Raw genomic sequence first — 17912 nt, forward strand, 5'->3', positions numbered from 1 at the left:
TACATTCATCAAATCCTTAAGGACCCATCCTGCTGACATGTGGCAGTTGAACTTTCCTTCTGCCTCTTCCCCTCTGCCCCCCATTCCTCCTTGGTTTTGTACTAAACAGGAGTCAGAGGAGAGGCCTATGAAAATCACGTTCTGGCTTCTGGCTACCCTGGTCTACCTGGGGAAGCTAAGGACGCAAGGCCAGGCCTTCGTCACTAAGGCCCAGGGTCCAGGAGGGTCCCTTCACCCACCTGGCCTCCTCTAGGCCAGGGCTCCTCTGCAGCACCTCTCTGTCCCTGGACCTCTTTTCTCCCACTGTGGAGCTGAGCAGGACAGAGTCACAGCCTCAGGGGAAAGTCTATCCTCAGTTAACCTTTATCTGCCAGAGAGGCCGTTACCACCTGCTTGATTCTCAGGCAATTTTAGTTCACTTATGCTGGGTGATAGGGAATCTGAGAGAGAGAGGGTCCTTCACTCTACTGAGTTCCCCATAGGCTGTTCCCACAGCCCTAAGATACACTGTGCTCTTGGCCTGTACCTGTTTTGTTCATCCAGATATTTTTTTTATATGACGGATTTTTGCGTCTGCCCCGCTAATGTCTGAGCAGCTTTTCGCTGTGGTTTTAGCTCTTGTCCTCGAAGGACTGGCGTAGCCCACGGAGCTGTTCCCCTCCCAGGGCAGGAACAGGAGAAGGAGAAAGCCTGGCAGCTCTGACAAGCCTTGTCAAATCCACATTCCCAGAGGGGCCTCCTGCCCATCAGGAGGCTGATTGCTCACAGGGGAGCCTCCTGGATTCCAACAGAGACAAGATCAAGGCCTAGTGCACCGCCAGAACACCGGGCCTCCCTTCCCTTGACCAACACATTTTGACAGAATGGCTTGTCAACAAATAGGCCTGGGGTAGGAAGATAAAGAATTGTCATTTAGAAATAAACGCCGTGGGGCTTCCCTGGTGGCGCAGTGGTTGAGAGTCCGCCTGCCGATGCAGGGGACACGGGTTCGTGCCCTGGTCCGGGAAGATCCCACATGCCGCGGAGCGGCTGGGCCCATGAGCCATGGCCGTTGAGCCTGCGCGTCTGGAGCCTGTGCTCCGCAACGGGAGAGGCCACAACAGTGAGAGGCCCATGTACCACAAAAAAAAAAAAAAAAGAAAGAAAGAAACACCATGATTTCTCTTCACAATTTGTAACCTCTTTTCCAACTCTTTTCCTCCGCCTCTCCCTCTTCCCCACGCTTTTGCACACAAGCAGAAAATGTGCCTACGGGTCTCATGCTGGGTGCTTGTGCCCTGGAGTTTACTCCTGCTGGGGGCTTCTTGCTCCTTACCTTCCTAAACAGCTCTTTCCCTGCTTAAAAAAAAAAAATCTCAACGCAGTGTGAAAGCATGTCAGAGGCAAATTGAAACACCCATCGCATGTATCTCTGAAATGGGCAAGAGATATCTTCAATTCCTCCCTCTTTGCTTGGCAGGCCGTGGTCACCATTCCTTGAGCGTTTGGCAATTTTTAATTTAAATCCTTTATGTTAAATACATTTCCATGAACTCTTGTTCACTCGGCTGCTCATCTCTCAGGTCTCATGCCTTTTTGCCCCCAGTACACTCTTGTATTATTCTGTATCCTCCCCCATCTCTCACCCCCAACCCCATCAGAGTGCTCACCACCTCGAGCTGCTCTTGGCTGTTTGCTTGTTTCTATGCCCCATAAAACTTCACACTTCACACTTCACGGGGGCAGAGACTGTGTCTATCTTGTTCATTGTTAGATGCCATTCACTAGCATTGGGCTTGGCACGCAAGGGATGCTCCATAAATATTTGCTGAACGGATGCATGAATGAATGTGTGCTTTGCTATGCATAAGACACGGTGCCAAGTTCCTGCAGAACTGACCCTGATTTCAAAAAATTATTATGTGGTAGGACAAACGAGACCCAAGTGCACAAATCCTGGTAATAAATTGTGGAGTAAGAGAACTGCCACAAGAGAGAGGAAAACAATCTTCTGTAGTGGTGGAAAGGCAAGCGGGGACAAGGAAAATTTGTTTGGAGGACGCGGAGATTAGGTTGGGCTTTGAAGGATGGTTGCAGTCTTGACAGACCTAAATGGGGCAGAATGGAGGCTTGGGGGAGAAGTCGGATGTGATGGGAATTTGTCATTTGGGGCCACCCAGATCCATTCACCCTATTTTTTTTTTTTTTTGGCTGTACCACATGGCATGCAGGATCTTAGTTCCTCGACCAGGGATTGAACCTGTGCCCCCTGCAGTGGAAGCACGGAGTCTTAACAACTGGACCACCAGGGAAGTCCCCACCCTACATTTTGATAATAGCTCTTGGCTTTCTTTTGGATGTCCACCCCTGATACCTTTCACTGGTCCAGCTGGGCTGATGCCTTGGAGGTGGCAGGGGAGCAGGCCTGGCCAGTGGGGCTCAAGACTAAAGATGAAAGAAGAGTGAACAGACACTTCAGAAGAGAAGAGACAGCAATGGCAAATAAGGAGATGAAAATATGCTTGACATTGTTAGTCATCAGGGAAATGGAAATTAAAGCCAGTGAGGTACCACCATGCATCTACCATAATGTAAACAATTAGAAGTCAGTAATGCCAAATGCTGGAGAGTATGTGGGACAACCGGAACTTTCATACTTTCATACCTTGCTGATGGGAGAACAAAATGGTACAATCAGTTTGGAAAACTATTTTCATATATAGAACCCAGCAATTCTTCTCTTCCTCTTTTAGAGATTTACTCAAAAGAAATAAAAGCATAAATCTACAAGAATGTTCATGGCAGCTTTATTCCTAATAGCAAAAAATCGGAAACAAGCCAAATGTCAATCAACAGGGAAATGGGTAAACAAAATGTGTTATATCCATTCATTGGAATACTACTCAGCGAGTAAAAAGGAATCCAACAACTTGGGTGAATGTGAAAAACGTTATTTTGAGTGAAAGAAGCCACATACAAGAGATTACACACTTGATCTCATTTATATGAAGTTCAAGAACAGACAAAACTAATTTAAGGAGATAGAAATCAGAACAGCGGTTGCTATTGGGCAGAGAGGTAGATTAATAAGAAAGGGGCACAGAGGACTCTTTTTGGATATTGGTATATATATTTGTCAAAACTCATTGATTGTACATTTAAAATCTGTGCACTTTATTGTAGGTAAATAACACTGCAATTTTTAAAAAGCCAGAACATTTAGCAAAAGTTAAAAGAAGAAAAATATTCTAATAGTTCTACCACCCAAAGAAAATCACTATTGATGTTTGGCATAGTTCCTCCTAATATATTTTAATCTTTTTTTTTTTTTCCGGCCGCGCTGCACGCCTTGTGGGATTTTTCTTCCCCAATCAGGGATTGAACCTGGGCCCTCGGCAGTGAGAGCCCAGAGTCCTAACCACTGGACCACCAGGAAATTCCCCCCATCTAATATATATATATATATATATATATATATATATATATATATATGTTTAAATAGATTTATTTATTTTAAAAAATTTATTTATTTATTTATTTATTGTTTTTGGCTGCGTTGGGTCTTCATTGCTGTGTGTGGGCTTTCTCTAGTTGCGGCGAGTGGGAGCTACTCTTCGTTGTGGTGCATGAGCTTCTCATTGCAGTGGCTTCTCTTGTTGCAGAGCACAGGCTCTAGGCACGCGGGCTTCATTAGTTGTGGTACGTGGGCTCAGTGGTTGTGGCGCATGGGCTTAGTTGCTCCACGGCGTGTGGGATCTTCCTGGACCCGGGCTCGAACCCATGGCCCCTGAGTTGGCAGGCAGATTCTTAACCACTGCGCCACCAGGGAAGTCCTAAATAGATTTATTTATTTATTTATTTATTTATCGGCTGCGTTGGGTCTTCATTGTTGTGCGTGGGCTTTCTCTAGTTGTGGCGAGCGGGAGCTACTCTTTGTAGCGGTGCGCGGGCTTCTCATTGCCGTGGCTTCTCTTGTTGCAGAGCACAGGCTGTAGGCGCACAGGCTTCAGTAGTTATGGCGTGCAGGCTTCAGTATTTGTGGCATGCGGTCTCAGTAGTTGTGGCTCGCGGGCTCTAGAGCGCAGGCTGAGTAGTTGTGGTGGTTAGTTGCTCTGTGGCATGTGGGATCTTCCTGGACCAGGGCTCGAACCCATGTCCCCTGCATTGGCAGGCGGATTCTTAACCACTGCACTACCAGGGAAGCCCCCCCTTCTAATATTTTTAATTTACATGTGCTTATTTTAAAAAGAGTTGTAACCAGATTTATATTTAACATTTGGTCCCCTTTTCAGTTAATGTTATATTGTAGGCATTTCTCACATTATAATATGGATTTCAAAAAACACCATGAACGGCTGGACCGAGGTTCACTGTGTCCCCATTTCTTGCCTGCAGCAGTGTTCTCACCAAGTGATGTTCAGGTTTCTAGCTTGAGCCACTGAATTTGCCTCATGACAAATTCTCAGAGAGAGACTAGATCAAAGAGAATGAGCGTCTTTGTGTTTCTTTTTTTTTTTTTTTTTTTGCGGTACGCGGGCCTCTCACTGATGTGGCCTTTCCCGTGGCGGAGCACAGGTTCTGGACGCACAGGCTCAGCGGCCGTGGCTCACGGGCCCAGCTGCTCCATGGCATGTGGGATCTTCCCGGACCGGGGCATGAACCCGTGTCCCCTGCATCGGCAGGCGGACTCTCAACCACTGCGCCACCAGGGAAGCCCCGTCTTTGTGTTTTTTGACACATATGTGTTTAAACATTAGTTTTAGTGTCTTAGGAAGATTCAAGCACATATGTACAGAGCCAAAACAGCGCACGTCAGTCCGTTTTGCAGTGTTTCAGCGGGTATTCTGTATTAGCCATAACCCAAATTCACTTCTGATCTCTGCTTTGCTTTGTTGTCTATACTGGAGTCGTAGGGACACATGTCCAACCTGAAGTGAATTATTCCCTGGCATGTGTGGGGAGAGTTCAAACACCGTCGATCTCATTTGAATTTGTGGAATTAAAAAATATACATGTCAAGGCTGTTAGACTAGCGTTCCTGAGTCCCCACTGCCTAAGAGCTGGAGGCTTAGTAGCTCGGTGTGTAGCTTGACTCCTCTCTCACTGAAATGTCTTACCTCTGCTTCTGGTCCCATTCCCGGAAATGCTTGTGACCTTGGCTGGACCCTTTCTTGTCCAGGATCCTTTGGCTGCATGACTTGCGGCATCATGGGACTCCTCACACCATAGCATCTGTGGAGAAGACTCTGGCCAAGGCCAGAAAGGGGAGGAGCCCACCGACCTGTTATTCAGTGTCAAACATGACCCAGAGGTTTCCTCATTTAATTGACACAACTGCCCTCTGAGATGGGTGTTGTTCCTGTTTTACCCAAGAGGAAACTGAGGTCCAGAGAGTGAGGTAAGCTGCTTGCTGTAGAAATGGTTGTTCACGGAAGTGGTGTTTACGGTTTGAAGATAAAATAGCAAGTCATATCTTGCTCTCATTCCCCACTGTAGCAGCCCTTCCCTGGAAAGGCCCGAGGCTCTGTGTGGAAGGAGATAAGATGCCGCAGCTTCCAGGAGACCTGCATTAGCCAGAGCGATGTCAGACACACTGTGTCTGGTGGGTATTTGAGAACAAAATATGTGTGGGGCAGGCTGAGACGTAGGTCGAATCAACACCAATCACTCATGGTGGCACCTATCAGTCAAACTGTGGTTTCATTAAGATGGCCGGTTTCCCACTAAGTTACTTAAAGACGAAGAGAAAACAGCTGACTCTGTGTTTTCCCCTTGAGCTGCCCCTTCACCATGAATGGATGTTTTCAGCAGGAAATTAGGATGACGGAGGATGTTGGAAAGTGTCAGGTCCAACTCGGAGAGGGAATGGACACACAGTGAGTTTGGTGACATTCCAGGTCTAGATTTTGGACTCTTTCTCTATCCCGTATTTTTCCCAGAAGAGGATTGAGTATCAGTGACCTCTTTGGACACCTTAGGTTTCGGGGGAGTGTTTCAGATTCCTCTATCAAATGATTTTTCTGCCTGATGTGTGGCTCCTCACATAAGACATGCAGAGCTTCCTAACCTTTCTCATTTGGAGGGACTCAATCAGAAAGGGAACCATCGGTAAAGGCTGCTCTTGGCTGGAGGTGACACATCCCGGGACTCTGGCACTGTGGCTCCGCCTGGCTGCCCTGAGGTCTGAGGGTATCACCATCCCCACTGTGACCCAGGCTTCCAACACACTGATTGGGAAACTGGCTAAAGTACCAGCAGAAGCGTTGCACGTATGACCTTAGCCTTAGGGTAAATGGTTTTTGGTATAAATTCCAAGGGTAAACAGAAGTTAAAGGATATGTCTTTATAATCTCTCTGTCACTCTCATTCTCTCACACACTCTCTCTCTTTCTCATACATTAAATTGAAAAAACAAGTTTGAACTAATATCTTAGATTTATAATCTTATCTTTATATTGATGGGAATACTGTCAAGTGGGGTGGGGGGGAAGGGAGAGGGACAGAGACACAACCAGAAAGAGGAAGACAGATGGAGGAAGAAATTGCATTTCACCAGTAATATTCAGAATCACTCATCCATGGGTCATAAACCGTTGAAAAACTTCCTTGGAATTGTCTAGCCTTAAATAATGCTCTGGGTACTATTAACACAAATCTCGTAACTAAGCTGATTACGAAAATAGATAACAACGTGAAACAACGTATAAAGAAGGAATTTCGGTGTCAGTGAGATCTGGGTATGAATCTCGGCTATGCCACTTATTAGTTCTGTGACCGTGGGGCGCTGTTGAAACTTTCTGTAAAATGGGGATAATAATACCAACCTTATGAGGCTATTCTGTTCATGGAGTGAGCTAAGACCTGTGAAAGCATTCAGCGCATACATTTAACTGGATGCTTAACTCACATTGATTCTCTGCCTGGTAGCTTTATCCTAATATGGCCTCACGCTGCGGCACCAGCCTCACAGGGACACTTACAGTTTCTCTTGGCACTTCGGTAATTGCTACTAGTCTTTACAATGGTGTCCGGAGTAGATTCATCTCACCGTGAATTTTATGGTTCAGTGAAGTCTAACTTGACAATGTGAGAGGGTAGCAGGTGAAGGTGTCCTCTTTGTAAACGTAGGCAAAATACGTTGCTCTCATGAATGCATCTCTTCCTTTAGTGTATTCATTCCCTGAATGAAAAGTGCTCTCCATGAAATATTGGATCTCATGACCATCCCATGAAGTAGGTAACGTTTGTCCCACGTTACAGACAGAGAATCTGAGGTTGGGAGATTAAGTGAAGTGTCTTGGGTGACTCTGCTAGTTAAGTGGCAGAGCTCGGATTCCAAGTAGGTTCCTCCTGACTCCAAAACCTCCCCATGGTCCGGGTTTATGGACACAGCGTATGAACACAACAAAATAACATCCATGATCCCAGTGACATTGCTTGGGAGTCGGATGTTGTCTTCCCTTCCACATGCTCTTTGGGTACAAGGTTTGCCTGAAAGCTGAGTACTCAATCCACCTCTCTGATCTAAGTTAAAATGGAGGCTTGGAGCAAAAAGGAAGAAGGATGAGGTTCATAACATCACCCAGCTATCACCACTGTTAACATTTTGGCTCATACACATTTTAATTTTTTTTTTTTTTTTGCGGTATGCGGGCCTCTCACCATTGCGGCCTCTCCCATTGCGCAGCACAGGCTCCGGACGCGCAGGCTCAGCGGCCATGGCTCACGGGCCCAGCCGCTCTGTGGCATGTGGGATCTTCCCGGACCAGGGCACGAACCCGTGTCCCCTGCATCGGCAGGCGGACTCTCAACCACTGCGCCACCAGGGAAGCCCCACATTTTAATTTTTTAAAAAAATTTTTGTTTTGTTTTGGAGGTTATTTTACCATTTATTAGCAGGAAGGAACGGGACAATACGGATGCCAGAATCTTCTTACAAGGTTCTTACTTCTCGATCCATAGCTGGTTTTCTGACTCCATTTCAGAAAATCTTCCTGGTTGTCTCTTTTACTCCTCGGGGGTGAGGCTGTACCCAGGTCACACCCCTCTTCCCCACCTGATCAGGAATCATCCTCTTGGCTCACAAGAGATAGCCCTTCCTTGGCATCTCTGAGGACCTAAAGGCTGGAATTCCTACCTGCCCAGGAATCATTCCTCTGGACATTTCCTAGGAATGATCTCTTTTGTAAGCCATGGGAGTGTACAATAATATTTGAGAAAAATTCTATTTCAAACAGATTAAACATTTAAAAAGATTTGGCTTTACAGGGATAGGTCTTGGATATCCGAAAAGTTTACTTATGTCAACCACCTAAAGCACCTCGTTCCCAAGTAAGGGGAGTTCATTCATGAGAATGGGAAACAACCCTAGCTTTGTCTTCCAGGGAGGTCTCTGGAACCCTAGAGACCAGAGTGTGAAACCCCATTATAGGCCAAGATATATGAGGCGTGTTCCTTAACGGCTCTGTTGCTCCATCTTCAAAATGGGATGAAAATATGGACCTCGCAGAGGTTCTGCAAGGATTAAGTGAGGTGGCGTATGCTGCGATCTTACGGCATCCGGCCCCGGCAGCTGCTCAAAAGACAGTCTCCTCTAATCAGAGCAAGTAACGCAGAGGGCGAGACTGGCCATTCTCTCTTCCAGGAAACACTTGGGTCTAAGTGTCTGAAATGGTAATCGTTCGTTATTCGGCTGTGTGAGTTTTCAATTTGCTCTGTAGAGAGGACATGAGGAGTTCAACAGGAATACCGTTTTTAGCTGTTTTGGAGTTTTCCCTCTGTTTAACATCAAAGTGGTCTGCAGTCCACTTGGCCAGTTTATACATATTCTGTACTCAGAGAAAGCCTGGAGGACCTGAGCTGGTCACCTGATTAGCTGTGACTCCCTTGCAGGCTGGCTTGGGAGACCAAATGGACTCTACCCGTTCAAGGTTTTAATGATAAGGGAGTGGAGGTTGGGTGAGGAGAAGCTCCTTCCCTTTTGGAAGGAGACTTTGTGGAGGACCCGCTAGTAAATCATTTGTTCCCTCCGAATGCACTCTCGTTCACATAGGCACAGACTCAGGTGGTTCCCACTTGAAATTTCTCATCAAGTGCAAATAGCTCCCAGCCGGGAAGGCTGAGCTGCTTTCCAGTCCCTCTTTGTGAAGAGGCTCAGCTTGTGAGCAGCCCTGGGGACTCACGTGTGGGTGGACAGAGCCCGGGCCGCACAGGAAACAAAGTCAAAGGCTCACTTTGTCCCCTCCCCACCCCACTGCAACACCCCCCCTCGCCCCCCCCGACCATCCCATTCCCTCCTGCTCTCTTTCGCGCTCCGCTCTGAATTTCAGGACAGGAGAAACCCAGCAACAGCAAGGGTTTAGCAGTTGGACCTGCTCGCCCAATCCTTGAGAATCACCCTGAAGCCTGTTATGCAGGAAAAAAGCAACAGCAGGAAGGAACTTGGCCGGAGAGCTGGGCGTTTCCCTCACCTGCCCGAATCTAATTCTCCTGCTTCTCCTCCTGCCTGGCTGGGGAGAGCCGGGGGTGCCACATGGCCGCCTCCAGTTGGGCTCCCCTGGGCCTGCCTCCCTGCCCCTCCGTCCAGCCCGGTCCAGCCCAGTCCAGCGTGCTCCATGGGCTGAAGTCATTTGGAGCGCGCCGTACGGGTGTGCAGCCGGGATAACGGTGATTAATGCACGTGTCTGGTGGGGCCTTCAGGGTAATTCGAGTTGCTTGATATCTAGAGTGATCGCCCCTCCTTCCTGCCTGCTCCCTTTCTTTGCCTGAGTTTGTGGCAACATTTACCTTCGTTGGTGTTTTAAGGTGATGAATGACACTTGTTTCTGGTGTTTGTTTCCGCCCAAGTTTTAATTAAATTTTGCACGAGGCTTCTGTAATTATGGATCTGGGTCTCTCTCCCTCATCTTTCCTCTCCAAAGTTACTCAGCGTTCAGAACTTTTCCCCAGGTTTCCTTTCTCTCCCCCTCACCATCTAACCCCCGTGCTGATGGGCCCCCTCCCTGCAGCCAGTACCTTTGGGTTCTGTGGTCTGTGATGCCAAAAGCCACATCCTGCTCTGATGGCTTCCATTAGGTTGGAGGAGGGAACAGGCTCCCAGAAAGGGGAGCTCGCTTGCTGGAGGAGATCCAGGCTTTGCCTTAGGTAATGAGACATCTGCAAACTCACCCCCTAAGCAGATGATACCGGGCCCTCCAAGAGGGTTCTGTCTCTATCACGAGTGAGGTGAAGCTGTATTTCCTTGTTCTTTTCCTTTTTTCTTTCTAAGAGCTGTGTGGAGGGAAAAGCACCCTCTGTATGTTCCACCTGAGAGAATGCCCACACAGCCGAGACAGCAAGAGCGATGGAGTAATGGTCTAGGAAATAGACAAAGTGAACCAACCCAGGGCTGCTCTCTGCCTGCAAAGTGGAGATAAAATGAGAGCAAGTATGTCTGGTTCGACTTATGGTGGGTCCACAGTTCAGGCTAAGACGTAAACTGAATGTGCTTCTGAGGTTGCAAAAGTTGGCTATGTTTCTTCAGTTATTATCCACCTGCTTTTGTTTTGGTTTGCCTAACTCACTCTTAGAAAACTCATAAGGAAGAGATTCCAAACTGGAAGAGCAGAAAAAGATCTTATTCTTAAGAAACCGTTAAAAGAAATTTTAGGCCAGAGCGGTTAAGGGGATGACCTAGTAACATCTTTATGGTTTCAACATGGACTTATTATTAAGACCGTGCTCAGGACTTCTCTGGCGGTCCAGTGGTCAAGACTCCACATTTCCACTGCAGGGGGCACGGGTTCAATCCCTGGTCGGGGAACTAAGATCCTGCATTCCTCGTAGTGCTGGGTGTTGTGAGGACACAAATGACAAGGAGTGTGGTCCTTGCCTGCCCTGACGTAGCTTCGAAACCCTGTTGGGGACAACAGTGAGGTTAACGCATTTAAAATAGTTCCAAGAGGCCACGTGGTGCTATGAAGGAGAGGATGGAGTAGATATCAGGACAGGGATTCTCTTCCCTCCTCTGCCACTAAGGCGTGCCGAGGCCCCGGGCAAGTCATTGCTCAGGCTTTGTGTCCTCGCTATGTATTAAAGGAGTCAAACGAAATCATCTCCTAAAGTTCCTTAGAGCCTGAATCTTCAGAATCTAATTACCACCACCAGTGCCTCTGTTGTATAACCGAGCAATAAAGGGACGGATGCCGTGAGCCCCGAGTTCAGGAAGGGCTTGTGTCTCCGTGGAAGGGAACGGCTGAGGAGGGACCCCTGAGGAGCTGGGGCTCAGGATGGACATTGAAACGTGGGCAGGAGATGCAGTGGCATAATTGTAAGGTGTGTTTGGAGAATGGGGCATAGGCCAGACGGTCGGAGCAGTTTGTGGAGGTTGGTAGTGAGGGGGAAGTTGGAAGGTTGGGCTGGAGCCAGATGGGAGGGTACCGAACTCTGGCCTAAGGAGTTAGAACTTGAGCTTGTGGGTAAAAGGTGGTTATGGAAGTGTTGATGTAACAGAGGGGAGGCTGCGCAAGGTGTGTTTCTGGGATAGTGTGGAAACAGACCAGTCTTCGTTTTTGGCATAAGAACTGGCCTCTCCGTGGTCAGAAGTTTCACCTCGCCGGACTCTCCTTGATCCTGGACACGGTTCTTCCCAGCTTGGTGGTGCTCAATCAGCCGATGACAGAGCACAGGGGAAAAGACAAGTGATAGCCTGGGAGAGCGGTAATTGCTTAAATTTTTTTTTTTTTTTTTTTGCGGTACGCGGGCCTCTCCCAGCTGTGGCCTCTCCCGTTGCGGAGCACAGGCTCCGGACGCGCAGGCTCAGCGGCCATGGCTCACGGGCCCAGCCGCTCCGCGGCATGTGGGATCTTTCCGGACCGGGGCACGAACCCGTGTCCCCTGCATAGGCAGGCGGACTCCCAACCACTGCGCCACCAGGGAAGCCCTAAATTTTTTTTTTTGGTAAAATATACACAGCATAAAATTTAAATTTTAGCCACATTCAGGTATACAATTTGGTGGTATTAAGTATATCCACATGGTTGTACAACCAGCACCACTATCCATTTCCAGAACTTTTACATCATCCCAAACAGAGAGTCTGTACCCATTAAACGATGACTCCCCATTCCTCCCTCCCCCCAAACCCTGGCAACCACATTGTACTCTCTAGAGTGGAATGTTTCTATACATTAGCCTGCTTCAGGCACCTCATATAAGTAAAATCATATAATTTTGGTTCTTTTGTGTCTGGCTTATTTTACTTAGTATAATTTCCTAGAAGTTCATCCATAATGTGACATGGATCAGAACTTCATTCCTTTTCAAGGCTGAATCATATTCCATTGTATGTTTATACCACATTTTGTTTATCCGTTCATCGGTTAATGGACACTTGGGTGGTTTTCACTTTTGGGCTATTGTGAATGATATCGCATTTAAAAATTGAAATTTGGGGGCTTCCCTGGTGGCGCAGTGGTTGAGAATCTGCCTGCTAATGCAGGGGACACGGGTTCGAGCCCTGGTCTGGGAGGATCCCACATGCCGCGGAGCAACTAGGCCTGTTAGCCACAACTACTGAGCCTGCACGTCTGGAGCCTGTGCTCTGCAACAAGAGAGGCCGCGATAGTGAGAGGCCCACGCACCGCGATGAAGAGTGGCCCCCGCTTGCCGCAGCTGGAGAAAGCCCTCGCACAGAAATGAAGACGCAACACAGCAAAAATAAATAAATTAATTAATAAACTCCTACCCCCAACCTCTTCTTTAAAAAAAAAAAAATTGAAATTTGGCTGAGAAAAGTCGTACCCTCTATGCATGAGAAAAACATTTTTCTGCAGAGAACTTTGAGCAAGGGAAGGACTCAGACGCCTCAGGTGAGTTGGCTGACCTGGAGAATGGGATCTGAGGGCTGTAGTGGGTGTGAGCTGGAATGGCTTTTCTGACAGCTACTGAAAGCTCTGAATAAGATGGTTAGACAAGGTCTTGGCAGAAGGAAGGAAGCCTCCTCGGGAAGGAAGCAGAGAGTCACTCTTCTGCCCTCCTTACCTGCCCCTGGGTTTCCTCTCTGCTTCCCCTCCGGCCCCTCAATCAATCTGCTCGCAAAGCAGGGCTATTTGTCGGATTAAGCACTGACTGACCTTAAGCCAATTTGTTGTTTCTCTCAGGAGTATTTGCATTTTAAATCTCATCTCTGTTAGGGAATAAAACGAGATTTTTTTTTTTTTTTTTTGCGGCGGCCCTCTCACTGTTGTGGCCTCTCCCGTTGCGGAGCACAGGCTTCAGACGCGCAGGCTCAGCGGCCATGGCTCACGGGCCCAGCCGCTCCACGGCATGTGGGATCTTTCTGGACCGGGGCACGAACCCGTGTCCCCTGCATCGGCAGGCGGACTCGCAACCACTGCGCCACCAGGGAAGCCCAGAGATTTTGTTGATTGTCAAATGGATTCCAGCATTTGACACTCAGGCGGAGGAGGTGCGGGGCGTCTTTCCTGACCTCCCCGCCTTGCTATAAACCACTCTAAGGTGCTCTCTTCCCCACATGCACCGTTTGGGCCTGAGGAGGAATGTATTGGCGCTTTTGCAAAGCCTTTGCCCTCACAGGAGGAGTGGGAGAATGGACCAAAAACCCAAAGGATGGAGGAGCATCCCCTCGCCTTTCTCCTGATTGTTGCCCCCTCTGCCAGAGCGAATCCAGGTGCTGTCCTGGGGGTCTATGCAGAGTCTTGCGGTTTTGTCCACTTTTCTGGGATGGGGACAGTTGGGGGGCATGACTCCCTTGCTGTGGGGACTACCTGGAGATTTTAGCACTGGAGAAATTTCCCTAAGTTAGTTTCACAAAGCGTGACTGAGCTGCCGGGATGAGGGGTACTCCAGCTGTGTGCATGCACAATTGCAGGTGATTCAGAGACCAGCTTCTCCCCGTGTTCTGACTGCCAGTGCAGGCTTCTGGTGATGAGACTCACCTCAGGGGTTCCCACCCTGCCTTCACATGTCCAACCCCTGGGACTCAGAGGAGGCTTGTTCTATCCCGGGAAACCTCACGAAGCAGAGGTGACAGGAGCTGTGATTTTGGGGTGCGTGTGCTTCAGCATGGCGGAGCAGACAGAGAACAGCCTGAGCAAGCAACCACTGTGGCAGAGGGTGTGTCAAGGAATTTGCAGAATCCTTTCTCTTTGGACACTAAATAAGGAGGACAAAGGTGGTATGTGGCTATCAAAAATTCAGTCAGCTAGTCAGTCAACAAACATTTAACGGGTACTTCCTATGTACTGGGCGCAGGGGATAAGGAGATAAAAGAAAGGTCTGTTTTCTGTGTGAACAAAGTCAAGGTGAGGAGAAAGGCAAGTACATAATCAACTATAATACAGAGTGTGGAAGATTGTATTTCCCCCAAATGGCCACAGTATTTGTTCTAAAATATGGTATATTAATAGAAAATCTGAGGCATAGCTAAGAGATCAGGGGATAGTTACCACTGAAAAGAGAGTTTGTTATACTCACAGATTCCAAGAGGAGGGTGCGAGCCCTGCCACGAGGGGCCACATGGGAAAGCACCAGTGTCATCAAGATGGCAGAGGGAGAGAGAAAATGTGGGTCCGAGCCTTTCTAGTGGTTTCTGTGGGAAGGAACCGTGAGGCAGGAAAGACAGGCTTATGAGTGGCTAGTTTGAATGATTTCATCAGACGCTGGGGCATAGGGGCTGCCCTCATGGTCTGGTACCAGGCCCTGGGGTGATTAGGGCAGGTACACAGTGGCCCAGAGTGTGAGAGCTGATAAGGGGGATGGTTGGGTATGGGCTCTGGATTGGCTGGTGTGTGTTTGAAAAGTGCACTTGCGGGTAAGTTGTTGATTATCTCTAGGAATTGGTTAACCCTGGGAGGGCAGTCTCTCCAAGGTCAGCAAGGCCCCAGATATCAAAGCATCAGAATACAGAAAATAAAAGACATGGCTAATACAGTATTATTTCTGGTCCTACATGCTTTTTCAGATCCTGCCACTGCCTCCTCAAAAGGGGAGTCTATTTCCTCTGATCTTGAGCTTGGAGGACCTTTGTGATGGCCTCAATGAATAGACTGGAGGAAGTAACACTGTGTGGCTTCCAAGGTTAGGTCATTCAAGGTGATATGGTTCCCACCTGGCTCTTTTCCTGTTGGAACACTTGTCCCTGGAATTCAGCCCCCATAAGGAAGCCCAAGGCGCCTGTAGAGGCCACAGGCCTGTGTTCTGATCGAGAGTCCCAGTGACGGTCCCAGTTGTTGCCTGTGTCTAGCACAGGGCATGTGAGTGAATATGGCTTAAGATCCCAGTCCCCAGCCTCCAAGCCACCCCAGCTGATGCCGGCAAAAGCAGAGAAAAGCCGTCCTCACCGAGCCTGTCCAAACGCAGATTCATGAGCAAAAAAAAATGGTGTCATTACTTTCAGCCACTGGTCTTGGGGCGGTTTGTTGCACAGCAGTAGGTAAATGGGACACGGGATAAGATGATGCTGGGTTCGGGGGTAGCACAGGATGTTTGGAGTTTTCATGAGGGGGGTAGGGATGGGAATAAGGATGGAGACAGGTCAGAAAAGGCAACATACAGTTAATAATAGTAACCAAAGGACTTCCCCGGCGGTCCACTGGTTAAGACTGAGTGCTTCCACTGCAGGGGGCCTGGGTTCAATCCCTGGTTGGGGAACTGAGATCCTGCATGCTGCCCAGATCAGCCAAAAGAAAAAAAAAAATTATAGTAACCGAGTTGAGACCTTACTACATGTGTAAGCACTATTTTAAGCACTTTAAGTTCATCTGTTTCCACTCCCAACACTTCTGACACCAAAGATATGGGATTTTTTTTCTCACACCAACCAACCCTCCAACTCTCTAGATACCAGCTGGGTATCCTACAGTTCAATTCAGTTCTAACAGTAACCACCTGGGGTTAGTGAAGACACCGCAGGTTAAGGGTTCAACCCCCCAAGACTGCCTGCCTCACTCCCTCCACCTGCAAGGCCCAGGTTACGACCTATACTTCTGAACAACCAGCTATAAATCACAGTTCCTACCGCCCCCCCCCCCCCCGCCCCTTCTCAGGTTCCATACTTCGCTAGAATGGCTCACAGAACTCAGGAAAAGTTAAGTACTGTTACCAGTTTAGTATAAAACCCACAACTCAGGAGCAGCCAATGGAAGAGATGCGTAAGGCAGGGGATGGGGACACGGCATCCTCCCAGCACTTTCATGTGATCACCAACCTGGAGACTCTCAGAACCCATCATTTAGGGGTTTTTGTTATGCAGGCTTGATTGGCCAAATCACTGTCCGTTGGTGATTGAAGTCAACCTCTAGCCTTCCTTACTTCCCCGGAGGTTGGGGGTAGGGCTGAGAGTTCCAATCCTCTGGCCATCAGCCTCCATCCCCGGAGCTATCTAGGGGCCCACCAAATGCCACCTCATTAGCATAAACTCAGGTATGGTTGAAAGGGGTTTATTAGGAATAACCAGAAAAGCTCCTATCACTCAGGAAATTCCAAAGGCTTTAGAAGCTCTGTGTCAGGAGCCTGGGAGAAGATGAAATGTCTATTTCCTACTGTATCACAGTGCATTCATTTCATCCTTCCAACAAGCCTATGGTGTCAGTACTATTCCTACTGGGGCTGGGGAAACTAAACTCAGAAAGTCATCCAGCTAGAGGAGCCCATAGAACTGGAATTTCTATCAGGTAGCCTGACTTCAAGTGCATGCTGTTAACTGCTAAATTTTGTTGGTTTATTGATTCCACGGCCTCTTTCTTTATCACAGAAATAACAGGGACCATTCGTTCACTCAGTTAACAAACATTTATCGAGTGTGTGCTTTGAGCTGATTCTGAAGAATGAACAAGCGTTAGAAGGCTTACAGGAGAAGGAGGATACGATGCTCTAACAACAGAGAGAAAAACCTGGTGCCTTTTACTTTAACCTTTTTATTTTGAAATAAAGATCAATTTATAGGAAGTTGTCAAAAGAATGTCAGGGAGTTCCCGTGCACCCAACAGCCCTTCTCTCCTGAAGCTGGCGGTGAAACGGGAGTCCCCCTAAAACCAAGTTCCTCTGCTGAGTTTGTGATTAATCTCTCTACCCAAAACTTCATTCCCTTTCTTGTCCCACCCCCTGTTCCCTTCAACATGGAGGAGTATCACAGAAAAAGGGGGCCTTCCCGGGTACAAAAGCCCCTCCACGCGTGTCCCTCCCCCCAACGCACACTCTAGTTTGTAGAAACAGTACTTAGTCTCTCAGGACTTCCCAGAGGTCCAAAGAGCCGATTCAAGCCCTTACTAATTAGGGATGTGAGGGAATGTAGAAACAAAGGAAAAACAGTCAAGGAACAACCGTTCGGCGAGAAAACAGAGTCCTAGCTCCTCCTCAGGGATGTACATAATAATCTGACGTGTGTCTTTGTGTTGTTCTGCAGGCACGAAGGCCCTCACCCAGGTGGAGGATGGTGACTCCATGCTGAGACCCCAGATTTCTGTTAGAACCTTCCTAAGCGTGGACTTGCAGAGCTGAAAGGGAAGAGAGAGGATGTGGACAGCGGGTGAGAATACGTGGCTGTGGAAGGGGTGCAGGCGATGGCCACCCTGACCTGCGACCTATGACCTAGGCCAGTCTTCCTCTGCCCCTTCCTGGGCACTGCCTCTCGAGCTGCTGCCCCTCGATCACGGGCTTCCCAGCTTTGCTGCTCTCCTCCCTCCCCCCGCCCTCTGGCCCATCTGACTGTGGAAACAATTGCGAAGGATTATTGTATTGGGGTTTTATATAATATGGAGTGAAGTGTGGAGCACACCCTTACAGTTTGTCTCATTTTCTTCCTGTCACTGAAGCAAAGTATTGAGAAGAGGAAGTCATTTTACAGTTGTCGCAGCTGCTACTGAATTTAGATTGGAAAAATGATTTGCGCGAGCAAAGTGGCGATCAGGTAAGTCCCATGAATTTGTTCCTTA

The 17912-nt window shown here is 48.2% G+C and overlaps 1 long non-coding RNA gene across 7 annotated transcripts in view; it reads left to right on the top strand.

Annotated features, from left to right (window-relative positions):
• The first annotated feature begins 5465 nt into the window (after window positions 1-5465).
• Window positions 5466-17912, top strand: part of LOC105748168 (uncharacterized) — a 629731-nt gene continuing 617284 nt past the window's right edge. For 4 of the 7 annotated variants that reach the window (XR_007479895.1, XR_007479893.1, XR_007479897.1 and 1 more), the window contains exons 1-3: window positions 5467-5581; window positions 17384-17506; window positions 17793-17887. This is a non-coding gene — a long non-coding RNA (uncharacterized LOC105748168). Of the gene's footprint in view, window positions 5582-17383; window positions 17507-17792; window positions 17888-17912 lie in introns of all 7 variants that reach the window. The other 3 variants (XR_007479896.1, XR_007479891.1, XR_007479890.1) reach the window with 2 other exon arrangements.

The sequence above is a fragment of the Orcinus orca genome, chromosome 10, assembly GCF_937001465.1.
Source record: "Orcinus orca chromosome 10, mOrcOrc1.1, whole genome shotgun sequence".
Classification (NCBI taxonomy): Eukaryota; Metazoa; Chordata; class Mammalia; order Artiodactyla; family Delphinidae; genus Orcinus; species Orcinus orca.